The sequence below is a fragment of the Erinaceus europaeus genome, chromosome 2 (assembly GCF_950295315.1).
Source record: "Erinaceus europaeus chromosome 2, mEriEur2.1, whole genome shotgun sequence".
Taxonomy (NCBI): domain Eukaryota; kingdom Metazoa; phylum Chordata; class Mammalia; order Eulipotyphla; family Erinaceidae; genus Erinaceus; species Erinaceus europaeus.
In genome coordinates this window covers 165,041,395-165,053,265 of record NC_080163.1, presented here as the reverse complement: position 1 = coordinate 165,053,265, position 11,871 = coordinate 165,041,395, and the positions used below count along the sequence as shown (strand labels likewise).

The 11,871-nt window shown below is 42.4% G+C and overlaps 1 non-coding gene across 1 annotated transcript; it reads right to left on the bottom strand.

Moving 5' to 3' along the window:
- Window positions 1-10,215: 10,215 nt before the first annotated feature.
- Window positions 10,216-10,322, bottom strand: LOC132537202 (U6 spliceosomal RNA). Its single transcript, XR_009548664.1, has one exon. It is a non-coding gene; the product is annotated as a U6 spliceosomal RNA (small nuclear RNA).
- Between the last annotated feature and the right edge of the window lie 1,549 nt (window positions 10,323-11,871).

Here is an 11,871-nt window from a genome sequence, read left to right as displayed (position 1 = left end):
CAGGCATCAGGATCCTGGTTCGAGCCCCAGGCTCCCCACCTGCAGGGGGTTTGCTTCACAGGCTGCGAAGCAGGTCTGCAGGTGTCTATCTTTCTCTCCCCCCTCTGTCTTCCCCTCCTCTCTCCATTTCTCTCTGTTCTTTCCAACAAGGACTACAACAGTAATAACTACAGCAATAAAACCACAAGGGCAACAAAAGGGAATGAATAAATATTAATAAAAAACTTTTAAAAATTATAAATATATATATATATATATATATATTTTAGGGTCCAGGCAGTGACACATCTGGTTGAGCCCACATGTTCCAGTGCACAGTGACCCAGGTTGAGGCCTCTGATCTCCAACTGAGGTGGAGAAAGCTTTGAGATTGGTGAAGCATGGCTGCTGGTGCCTCTCTGTCTCTCGCCTTCTCCACCTCCCCCTCCATTCTACATTTCTCTCTGCCCTTTCCAATAATAATAGTCTGTTAAAAACATATATCTGTACTTTAATTTCTAATATTTAATTGTATGCCAAGACATATGCACAGCTATGTTTATATAGCTACATAGTTGGTAAATCAAAATATGGAAGCAACCTAAACACAAACAACTAGATAACCATGTTAGAATGGGGCATGGCTGGTGATGCACACAGCTGAGACTGCTCTTATCATACACAGGGACCTGGGTTTGAGTCCCTGCTTCCCACCAGCAGGAAGGATGTTTAATGAGTGGTGAAGTAGGTTTAGAAGTCCCTCTCTCTCTTTTTTCATTTTTACTTAATTCCCCGTCAGGGTAATTGCTTCGGCTCAGTGCCTATGCTACAAATCCACTGCTCCTGGAGGGTACTTTTTCCTTTTGTTGCCCTTGTTGTGTATCTTTGTTGTAGTTATTATTGATTTTTATTTCTGTCATTGTTGTTGGACAGGACAGAAATTGAGAGGAGGGGAATACAGAGCGGGGAGAGAAAGATATGATTAGTGAAGTAAATGAATAAATCAATCAACAGATTTTTCCTTTTCCTTTTTTTTTGCCTCCAGGGTTATTTATTGCTGGGGCTCAATAAGAATCCACTTTTCCTGGTGGCCTATTTTTTCATTTTATTGGATAATACAGAAATTAAGAGGTGAGAGGGATGGAGAATGATGGACACACTAGCAGACCTACTTAGACTTTTGTGAAGTGACCCCCCTGAAGGTAGGGAGTGGGGTTTGAAACTTGAACCTTGTATTGGTCCTTGTTCTCAGTACTATGTGTGCTTAACCGGGTACACCGCCAGCCCATTCAATATACATATTTAAAAATATTTTATTATCTTTATATATTTATTGATGGGATAGAGACAGCCAAAATTGAGAGAGAAGGGGGTGATAGGGAGGGAGACACCTTCAGCACAGCTTCACCACTCATGAAGCTTTCCCCCTACAGGTGGGGACCAGGGGCTTGAACCTGTGTCCTTTAGCATTGTAACATGTGCTCTCAACTAGGTGCACCACCACCCAGCCTCTCTCTCAAAACATTTTTTTTCAAGACAGCACTTCTTTGTGAAAAAAAAAAATAGGAGACTTCACCTCTCTGGCTAACACCATCAAGCGTGGTTAGAGGTGCAGAGGTGCAGGTCTGAGGCTTGTTTTTTTTTCCTGAGAACATGTAGCTGAAAACATGGAAAATGGGATGAAAAAGACACTGGGAACATTGAGTTTGGGACAGGGGTATTGATGCCTTTACATTGTACAATGCCTGTTTTCTACTTTCATTATTTTAATAAATCATTTCACCTAAAACAAATTACACTGTGATGACAAAACAAACAGAAAGACCCAGCAACTATATTGTTCCCCAGATGTACAAATTATTATATTATTGACAACAACAACAACAATAAAACAACCGTAAACTAGGTGTTCATAAAGTAAGACTCATCCTGCTAAAAGGTATTTTATGCAATTTTCATTCTTGGTGCAAAATCTTTCTTCTTAAGATAGAGACAAAAAACAGAGGGGTAAACAGACAAATAGACAGGGAGAGAGAGAGAGAGAGCCAAAGCTTTTTTCATCGTGGAGGGTCTGGGCTTGAAGCTTTGTCATAAAAAAGCAATGAAGTGCACTAAGACAGCTTTTTGCCCTTCCTCTGATGCAAAATCTTATCAAATCATTTTTTTTCTTTAGTAGGCATATTAGAAACATAACATGTAAGCATGGGGGAATAGGAAGCTAGAGAATTACAAAAAAAAATTTAGCTCTGACCATCAACATCCAGTCAGTATGTGGGAAGTAAGTCAGGGTGGAGTGAGGTTAGAGCCACATTCTAGCTGAGTCAAGGCCACTTCAGCCCAGGCTATGCTCAGAGTCCCTTTCACCCCCTCCCAATAGTCCCTGTGCATTGGAGTCCCCAGTACAGGTATGGATTGACAGGCCTGGCAGTGCATCTGCTCCCGGGGTTGCCAGGATACTGGACACACCCTGGGGTGGGGAAGGCCTCCTCCCAGGTCCTCAAGGCCCTGCTCAAATGAGAGAACAATGCACCTACAGAGAAGCTCATGCAGGACAGGCTCTGGGCACTCAGCATAGGAGCCACTGTCACCATACACAGGTGGGGACCTCCAGCCGGTGGGCAACACGAGATAATGCAAACAATATTCTTCATAAGAATGCAGCTGTCTCTAGGAAGAGCCAGCTTGTTGGGGACCCTGAAACTATAATGTCTCATCACTTATGTGACCCATTTCTCTCATACTCGCAGCTATGTATTAAAACTAGTTATGATACAAATTCTTTGTCATCTTTGTAGTTTTGTTTCCAGCTTTCACAGTGTTTTGGACACATCAGGGTAAACTCAGACAGTGGTCAACAGGGCCCTTTAGGTTAAAAATAAGCCTGTCTTATTTGATACCCCTGAATTATGCCTACATCCTTGGCATAAGGTCAGAATTTGAAAAGTAAACAGAGAATCAGATATAGTCACTAAAATGGAGATAACAAGTCTGATATAGAACAGTTAAAGACGAGGAGAGAGACCATTCTACTGTGTATGCCCTTAAGATGTTTATACTTGACATAGCTACATGTATACACAGCCAGTATATAACGAAAAGAGCTGCCAGTGCAGAACACATACAGGGCAGACTCTTTTTTTTTTTTTTTTTTTTTTGTCTCCAGGGTTATAGTTGGGTTCAGTGCCTACACTATGAATCCACTGCTCCTGAAGGCTATTTTTTCCTTTTGGTGCCATTGTTGTTAGTGCTGCCATTGTTGTTGGCTAGGAAAGAGAGAAATGGAGAGAGGAGGGGAAGACAGAGACAGGGAGAGAAACATAGATACCTGCAGACCTGCTGCACCGCCTGTGAAGTGACCCCCTGCAGGTGGGGAGCTGGGGACTAGAACCAGGATCTTCACTCAGTCCTTGAGCTTTGCACGACATACGCTTAAACAGGGCAGAATCTTGTAAGTAGTACACCATGTGCCTGCCAATCTTCATTATAGAGCTCAGACTCCTGGCATCTGGTCCTTAAACCCAACACTATTCTACAATACCAGTTACTATTGAGGGCATAGGAATAATTAGAACAATGTGAACAAGAAAACTGGAATACGGTGCAGTGGAATAAGTGCTAGACTCTTGAGAATGAAGTCCTAAATTCAATCCCCAGCACTGCATATACAGAACGATGCTCCAGTTCTCTCTCTTCCTCATATTAACAAATAAGTAAATTTTGGAGACTGGGCTGTGGTGCACCAGGTTATGCACATATATAACCATGTGCAAGGTTCTGGGTTCAAAGCCCTGCTCTACACCTACAAGAGGGACACTTCCCAAGCAGTGAACCAGGTCTTTCTTCCTTTTTCTCTCCATCTTTCTCAATTTCTCTTTCCTATACAATCAAATAGAAAGAAAGAAAAGTAATTCTAACAAAACAATGTGTCTAAATGGTCCTGCTAAATTATTGCTAGCCAATTAAATTTTTATACTTATTTATTTTCCCTTTTCTTGTCCTTGTTTTTGACTGTAGTTCTAGTTATTATTGTTGTCGCAATTGATGTCGGCTTTGTTATATAGGACAGAGAGAAATGGAGAAAGGAGGGGGAAGACAGAGAGGGGGAGAGAAAGATAGACACCTGCAGACCTGCTTCACCGCCTATGAAGCAAACCCCCTGCAGGTGGGGATCCAGGTGCTCCAACCAGGAACCTTACACTGGTCCTTGTGCTTTGCGCCATGTGTGCTAAACCCAATGTGCTAACACCAGGCCCCGAAATTTGATTCCTTAATAAATCAATGATACAGTAAGCATATTCAGTAATATTACCTTAATATCTTGGACTTCATATCCTACCCTGTGGTCAGTGACACTATTCTGGGTGAAATTGTAGGTCTGAATTCTTTCTGACTGGGTTCTTGTTCCAACCTGTGCAGACATAGAAAGGAATTCACATTTTAACATAATTACTATCTTTACTACAATGGAAAAGGCACCCGCAAATTCTTTTCTAAGGATTTCTACTTCTGAAGGTCAGGCACATACATTGACAAAGAGCAAGAGTGGCAGGAATTTAATTGTTTAAGACTCTTGTTATCTCAGGTTTACTTATGGAGTAAGAGTGTTTCTTTTTTTTTTTTTCTTCCTACACTACAAATCCACTGCTCCTGGAGGCCATCCCCCTCCCATGCCTTTTGTTGTTCTTTTTGTTTATCATTGTTGCTGGATAGGACAGAGAAATTGAGGGTGGGGGGGAGACAAGGAGTAGGAGAGAAATACAGACACCTGCAGACCTGCTTCACCACTTGTGAAGTGACATCCCTGCGGGTCGGGAGCTCAAACTGGGATCCCAACCCCTATCCTTGAGCTTTGTGCCATGTGCGCTTAACCCGCTCGCTGCACTACCACCCAGCCCCCAATAGTCCTTCTTCAGTAGTTCCAATTCCAATCAAAGCCAAATTATCAGTGGTCTGGGAGGAAGAGGCAGAGTGGATAAAGTACAGGATTCTTAGGCATGAGGTCCCAAGTTCAATCCCCAGTGCCACATATACCAGAGTAACGTGCTGATCCTCCCTGCTCCTCTCTCTCTCATTAATGAATAAATAAGATCTTTAGGACAAAACAAAACTATCTCTGAAGATGGGTAGGTTGCACCATGGAAGAAATTAGAGCTTCTAAATTTTAGGTCCTGAGTCCAATCCCAAACATGCAAATGCTAGAGTGCTGCTTCTGAGCCTCTCAACCCCCTTCTGTAATTCATGAAATTAAAATAATTAAAAAACTATATTTTACCCTCATCAGTCCGTTATCCAGCAATTTTACTAATGTGTTAACTCAAATTTCTTCATCAAGCTATTTCTATTCAGGATTTGTATCATAACTGTCTAAAGAGAAAATTGGTTTAAAGGTCATTTTTATGAAATTTTTTATGGAAATTAAGATACTTTCAAGTTTTAAAATAAAACATATTATTACAAAAATTTATTACAACTCCCTGTGGGTTCAGAAATAAATAGCTCTGCCAAAACCATACTGCAAAGTACAAGGACCAGCGGAAGGATCCTGGTTCTGGCCCCAGCTCCCTGGACCTGCAGGAAAGGTACTTCACAAGCAGTGAAGCAGGTCTGCAGGTATCTGTCTTTCACTCCCCCCTCTGTCTTCCCCTGCTATCTCCATTTCTCTCTGTCCTATCCAACAACAACAACATCAATAACTACAACAATGTTAAACAAGGGCAACTAAAAAGGGAAAATAAATTAATTCATTTAAAAACACCATACTGTAATATTTTCTACTGAGAGAGTCTAAGGTCGAGGGTCAGGAAAGGGTTTTTCCCCCACTTCATTTTTCTCTATTTCCTAGATTTTGAATTACATATGTATGTAGTTTTATTCAAATGTATAAGTTCTACTAAAGTGTATGTATCATTTAAATAAGCAAAGTATGTATACTCTTGTTCTCTTCAGATTGTATAAATCTTTTGCCTCTTAAGTAAGCAAAGTATCATAATATTTTAAATTATAAAAAATAAAGGCTGCCGCTGTCTGGGAGGTTGTGCAGTGGATAAAGCTTTGGGGTTATGTGTGAGGTCTCAAGATTGATCTCCGGCATCAGATGTGTCAGAGTGATGCTGCGGTTCTCCTTCTTCCTCTCCCCTAATTTTATCACTAATAAATAAATCTTTAAAAACAAAAGTAAAACCTGAATGTGGTTGAAAGAGAATTTTGGGGTTGGAAGGCCAAAACAGCCACGTTTTTGAGTTATTTGCAGTAAAACTTGTAGCATTTTAGGAAAAGTGGGCTGCATAACAATAAGCATTATAATAACTGTCACAAGTCACTTTGATTTAGATATCTTAGTTTTCCCTACTTTTGGCCGTTCCACTTTCCTACCCTTGTTTTAGCCTGCAGTAGTGTAAATGAGTGCAAATGATATATTAATCCCTTGCCTGAGATGGTCTCAGATTACAGAGGAGCATCAGTAGGTAGACTTGAAGCTAGGAATTTGGATTTCCAAACCACTACTTCTTAGCAAACCCCTTCTGGCACAGACACAGAGAGCCTAAACATTCAAGTTATTTCTTATTCACAGCGGAGTATATTTTCTCTATGTCCTGAGATATTTTTACTTGGTCAAGAATAATGAAAAAACATTTTTAATATAAAGAAACCTTTTTAAAAGTTTTTTTTTCTTTTTGCTAGGTAAGAGAGAAACAGAGATGGAAAGGGGAGATAGAGTGGAAAAAGAAAGTGAGACATATTAAGATAGTGTTTCACTGCCTGTGAAGCTTCCACCTGCAAGTGGGGATCAGGGGCTTGAACCTTGGTCCTCTCACACTATATAACATGTGCCTCACAAAGTGACCTTTAAAAAAAGATGTATATATTGATGTATTTTAGTACACCAGAGTTTCATACTTACATAATCCTACTGTAGCCAACAGTTATTTTCTCCTTTTAAATTTAAAATGAAAAAATGGGGTCCAGGAGGTGGTGTAAGCAGTGGAGTGCACATGTAACAATGCACAAGGACTAAGGTTCAAGCCCAAGATCCAACCAGCTGAGGAGAAGCTTCACAAGTGGTAAGGCAGCGCTGCAGGTGTCTCTCTGTGTCTCCCCCTCTACATCTTCTTTTCCCTCTCAATTTCTATACAGGAAATAATTAATGAATAAAATATACATGGGGCCAGCTGTGGTGCATCTGGTTAAGCACACAAATTACAGTGCATAAGGAACCAGGTTCAAGACCTTGGTCCCCAGCTGCAAGGGGGTAGGGGAAGCTTCACAAGTGGTAAAGCAAGGCTATAGGTGTTTCTCTGTCTCTCTCCTGTTCTATCTCCCCCTCCCCTCCCTATTTCTCTGTCTCTGTCCAATAATAAATAAATATATTAATATATATAAAAGAAATTTGACTTTAAAAATGAAATAGAAAAAGTGGGATAAAGAGCATGTGAGAAACATCACAGTACCTGCCATCATGCCTGGTGCTCCCATGTTGTGTTAGGGCTCAACACCAGGTCTGCAAGCATGGTGATGTGATGTGCACTGTATTGGGAGAGCAAGCTCTGGACCCCTTCGTTTATTTATTTTTATGGATAGAGCACTACTCAGAACTTCTGTATGCTGGGGATCAATCTTGGGGCCTTATGCATGTGCAGTATGCAATTCACCAATAAGCTACCTCTCAGTTCAATGCTTACAATTTTGAGATAAAGACCTAAGCACAGATCTACTATCCACTGAACTTGGCTTGCTGTGTCTGTGTTACTGTTCAGTGGTGCCAGGAATCAAGCCCAGGAACTCCCATATGTAAGGCATGTGCAGAATGACTCTTCGAACAGTTGTTAAGTGATTCTAATAAATAAATCTTATCTGCAGTGTCCTGAGAGGTGGTGCAGTGAATAAGACATTAGACTCTCAAGCATGAAGTGCTGAGTTTAATCTCTGGCATTCCATAGGTCACAGTGATGCTCTGGTTCTTCCCTCACACCTTCTCATTAATAAATCTTTTTTTTTTCCTTTCCATTTTGTTGCACTTGTTGTTTTATCATTATTATGGTTATTATTATTGTTATTGATGTCATTGTGGATAGGACAGACAGAAATTGAGAGAGGAGGGGAAGATAGAGGGTGAGAGAAAGATAAGACATCTGCAAACCTGATTCACCACTTATGAAGAGACAACCTGCAGGTGGGGAGCCAGGAACTCAACCCAGGTTCCTTGCACCAGTCCTTGTGATTTGCATCACCTGCACTCAACCTCCTGCACTACCACCTGACCCCCACCTTTCTTTTTTTCTTTTATTTATTTTCTTTTATTTTATTTCTTTTATTTTTATTTATTATTTCTTTTATTTACCTGCATTCTTCTGGTATTTTGCTGTCAACACGACTTTCTCTATAATCTTCTGGTAAAGCCTATCTCGAAGCACATGCAGAGCGATTTCTTTGTTTTTTTTATCTGGGAGCGTCCTTGATGGCATTCAACTACAAGCCCTGGAAAATTACCAGGACCAAAGACAGATGGGAGTTCCCACAAGGCAAACTAAAACAGAACCACGATATTTAAGACAAGCAACCATGAATCAGGAAATTACTACAAAAGGTTAAGAACATTTTAGATTTAACAGGCTTTAGAAATGATACCTAAGGGAGGCAGAAGGTAGCACAGTGGGCTAAGCCCACATGGCACAAAGAGCAGGGACCGTTAAGGATCCTGGTTCAAGCCCCCTGCTCCCCACCTGCAGTGGAGTCACTTCACAGGTAGTAAAGCAGGTCTGCAGGTGTCTCTCTGTCTCTATTCCTCTCTATCTCCCCCTTCTCTCTCAATTTCTCTTTGTCGCTATCCAATAACAACAAAAAAAAAAGAAAGAAAGAAAAGAAATGATACATAGATTGCTATATGGAAAACTGGGAATTGTTATGCAAATACAAACTATTGTATTTAATGTGGAATGTAAAACATTAATTCCCCAATAAAGAAATTAAAAAGAAAAAGAGAGAAAGAAAGGAAGAAATGATACCTAGCTTAAGATGTAATAACTGTTGACTCACCTGTAAAGAAGGATGCTTCACAGGCGGTTAAGCAGTGCTGTTGGTGTCTTTCTCTCTACCTCCCCCTACGATCTCAGTTTCTCTATCTTTATTCAATAAACAAGTAAAGTAAAATAAATCTTGAAAAAATACTTGTAAATGGTTGCTCTGATACTGATATCTTGAGGTGTTTCCTATATGAAGGCTGAATGTAGCAACACCTATTGATGAGGATGATTCTTTCTCCAAGTTCTGCCTCCCAATCCCACCCCAGCACATTCATTTACTTTCAAAGATCAACATACAGCAGGGTATTGTGACCCAAATGTAGATACACACATTGTCTGTCTCAAGGAGAACTAAATCAGCTTGACCCACTTCAATCATCAATACAGAGATGTTGAAAATAACATGTTTATATAGAGAGACCAATGCAAAGAAGCTACCCAGTGTCTTAAAAAAATTATAGTGACTGTTCTTTCCTTTGCCTTGGTTCTAAATTTGTTGAATTTGGATTTTAAATGGGCCTGGCCTACTGTTGAGTCCAGTTACCCGCCTAAATCTAGGTGCAGGTTGTCTGTTTCTTAAAAAGAAAACATAGCATAGCATGTGGCTGGGGGTCTGATCCTGCACACTGCAAGTGAAAACACAGGCAGGCAATGGGCGGGACTCCTTGCATAGAGGAGCAGTGCTTTGCATGTCTCCCTCTCTTAAAGGATACAGCATGGAGACTGGCAGGGAGGCCTCTCAGCTGTCCCATGCAGGTGCAAGGTTCTGGGTGGGATTGACCCCCAGGCGCAATATTTGAGAAAAAATTTTAAAAAGACTTTGTATTATTTAAAATATGTACAGGTAAGAGAACAATATTACCATGATTTATTCAAAAAAGCCAATCTGCAGTCCTGGAGGCTGGCAGAGTGGTTGGAGTTTTGGACTCAAGCATGAGGTCCTGAATTCTACCTCCAGCATCACATGTTCCAGACTGATGCTATAGTGTTTTTCCTCTCCCTCTCTCTCTCTCCTCCCTTTCTCCCTCACTGATTAATAAATCTTTTAAAAGAGCTTCAGCATATGTAGAACCAGAGTACAGACAGACCTGGGATCCCACACATACAAATCCAGATCTCTTGCCACTGAACCGCCTCCCAGGTTGCATTAACTGGCTCTTTAAAAGATTATAATTATTTATATGTGTGTACATATATTTTATAATCCTTTTTTTGAAAAAATATGGTATGCCTCATGAATCTGTGTGTAATCCTTGAGCAGGGGCCATGCTAATCTTCTATGTATCATGCCAATTTTAGTATATGTACTACGGAAGCTAGGACTATATTATAATCTCATTTAAAAAGTGTTAAGAGATGGAGACAGTTGGAGTCAGGCAGTGGCACAGAGGGTTAAGCGCACATGGTGCAAAGCTCATGGACCAGAGGAAAGATCGCGGTTCTAGCCCCTGGCTCCCCACCTGCCCGGAAGTCCCTTCACAGGTGGTGAAGCAGGTCTGCAGGTGTCTGTCTTTCTCTCCCCCTCTATGTCTTCCCCTCTTCTCTCCATTTCTCTCTGTCCTATCCAACAACAACATTAATCACCACACAATGTTAAGCAACAAGGGCAACAAAATGGAAAAATAAATAAAAATAAAAAAGAGTGGAAAAGAATAGACAAGAAAAAAAAAGAAAGGGAGACAATGAGACCTTGGTGACAACAACAACAAAAATAAAATAACCTATTTATACTTTAGAATTGCAGAATGGCTAGGGCAATGGATCTGTAGGCATTAAGTCCTGAATTCAATCCCCAGATTTGCATGTGCCATAGTCATGCTCTGCTTCTCTTTTTTGTATTAATAAATAACATTTTTCCTTTTTTTAATTTCCTTTTTTTAATTTCTTTTTTTTTAAAAAAAAAAAACCACGGTTCCTGCCCGGTTCCTACCCAGCTCCAACATTGGCTGCTGCCTGGCTCTGTGGGGCTCCTAGTGCAGCTCCCACCTGCCAGCATCCTGGCTGCCCCATTGTGTGAGTAGGAAGACTGCAGTCTCCCCAGGACTGTCCCCACAGACACAAGAACCCCAGGCGACCCCTGCCCACCCCCCACCACACACGGAGCCCTGCCAGGCCCAGGTCACTGGGACGAGGGGGGTTGGGGGTGGGTGTTGGCAGTGCCCTCCAGGACCAGCAGGTTGCAAAGTGCCAGACCTTCAGCCCAGACCCAATCCACAGCCCGGGCCCAGTGCTCAACAAGGGTTGGAGCCAGCTGGTTTGGGGCACCCCTCTGAAATGCATGTCTCTTCTGAGAGAGACAGAGGCAGAGAAAACACTCCAGTTCTAGTAGTGCGAGGAGACCCCTAACCTGGACCCGCACCCCGTGCCCCAGCCTCCTTCACCCTAATTTGGGAGCTTGGCTTGCCATGTTTCCCCAGACCAAACTCGAAGTTCAGGATTCCAAACAGCCGTCCCCCGAGGACCTCATCGTGGGCCACACCGAGAGGAAGGACAGCGGGTGCACATTTCGGCTGGGCGGACACACAGGAAGTTTTCTGGGCCTGGCTGCTCCTGAAGCCAGGTCGGTGGGTTCCGGGGTCCCCTCCTGCCAGGGCGTTTGGGGTGGGCGGGAGGCGCACTGCCTGGACTCCAGTTGCGCTGGTGGGTCCTCACCCTCGGGGCACTTGGAGCCACCAGCACTGACACGCTGGGTGAGGCCCAGGGACCTAGGACCCCTCTCCCTGCAGGAAGGAAAGGGAAGGCCGGCTGCCCAGACTCTCCGGTGGGGTCCATACTCTCGCGCTCACGGAAGCCAAAAGCAGCAGGATCTGGGGGCGCACAGCCACCCTTCCAGGGTGTCCCTGCCAGGGTTGCGGGGTCTGGTGGCTTGCGG